At 42.1% G+C, this 1629-nt stretch overlaps 1 pseudogene; it reads left to right on the plus strand.

Moving 5' to 3' along the window:
* LOC107565854 (5-hydroxytryptamine receptor 3A-like) overlaps positions 1–1629 on the plus strand; it is a 27725-nt pseudogene that overhangs the window by 20313 nt on the left and 5783 nt on the right.

Genomic DNA, 1629 nt, shown 5'->3' on the forward strand with positions numbered 1-1629 from the left:
AGTTTTGAGGAGCGATTGGGCTAGTTTTAGGCTAGTTTTGAGTAGTGATTGGGCTAGTTTTAGGTTAGTTTTGAGGAGCGATCGCGCTAGTTTTAGGCTAGTTTTGAGTAGTGATTGGGCTAGTATTAGGTCAGTTTTGAGGAGCGATCGGGCTAGCTTTAGGCTAGCTTTGAGGAGCGATTGGGCTAGTATTAGGCCAGTTTTGAGGAGCGTTTGGGCTAGTTTTAGGCTAGTTTTGAGGAGCGATCGCGCTAGTTTTAGGCTAGTTTTGAGTAGTGAGTGGGCTAGTTTCAGGCTAGTTTTGAGGAGCGATCGCGCTAGTTTTAGGCTAGTTTTGAGTAGTGAGTGGGCTAGTTTCAGGCTAGTTTTGAGGAGCGATCGCGCTAGTTTTAGGCTAGTTTTGAGTAGTGAGTGGGCTAGTTTCAGGCTAGTTTTGAGGAGCGATCGGGCTAGTTTTAGGCTAGTTTTGAGGAGCGATTGCGCTAGTTTTAGGCTAGTTTTTAGGAGCGATCGCGCTAGTTTTAGGCTAGTTTTGAGTAGTGATTGGGCTAGTTTCAGGCTAGTTTTGAGGAGCGATCGGGCTAGTTTTAGGCTAGTTTTGAGGAGCGATTGGGCGGGTTTTTTTGTGAAAACCTGGCAAACCTGATGTTCACATTTAGTCCAGACCTACAGTAACATCATGTTTACTCAGCGCCATAGTTGCCAAGTCCTTTTATTAAACGCGACTTTGGGCTTCTTTTTTTGTAAAGTTGCGTGAAAAAATCCCAGGTCGCGGGTTGCGGTCTTTTGAGCTTATTTTAAAAAATATGGTTGCTTGTTAGTTAGGGAACTCTGACAAGCAACTTCGTTTCTTTATTTATGTTCGCCGTATTCTCCAATGCATTGAATGACACTCTGTCTGCTCGCAGTTAATAGCCAACCAATGCAATAATATAAGTGCTGCAGCTTAATTTGCCAAATGTCCCGCCCCCTCCTCCCCCTCATTGGAGAAAATCACGTTCAAAAAGAAGGCGCGTGCCGTGACGCTGTAATCCAAGCGATGACATTAGTAGACGTAGAGGAGTGGGATGACTTTCTTTTAGCCCAGGGCTGTCCAAACTCAGAGCTTGATTAGCTGGTTCAGGTGTTTAATTAGGGTTGGAGCTAAACTCTGCAATACACCGGCCCTCCAGGGCCGAGTTTGGAGACCCCTGTTTTAGCCTATTTTTTACAATGTTTTTGTAATGTATTAATTATCACGGGCTGTAATAAAAAACAAGTAGTCCTATACTAATACTAAGAGTAAATATGGTTCGAATAGCCTATATTTTAGTAGGCTATAAATATGTGGCTATGTTACAGCTCCCCTTGGAAGCTCTTGCCTTTTTCTCCTTTTCCATCTCTCCAATCCTATTCTGCTCACAGGTGATTGGAGACTAGTTTTGTTCCCATTTTTGTTGCAGTTTGATTTTTTTTTAAATAGCTTCTGTTTTTGCTTTTCAGATAAAAGAGTGGTTTCAGTTTAATATGTTGCAGGCTCATTTATTGGTAATAAATAATATTGATGATAATAAATCATTAAAAAAAAAATCGGGCTTGTTTTTGAAGCAGCGGTTGCTTATTTGTCTTGCGAGAGTTGGCAACAGTGCT

This window comes from Sinocyclocheilus grahami, unplaced genomic scaffold (genome assembly GCF_001515645.1).
Source record: "Sinocyclocheilus grahami isolate Dianchi unplaced genomic scaffold, SAMN03320097.WGS_v1.1 scaffold1032.1, whole genome shotgun sequence".
NCBI lineage: Eukaryota > Metazoa > Chordata > Actinopteri > Cypriniformes > Cyprinidae > Sinocyclocheilus > Sinocyclocheilus grahami.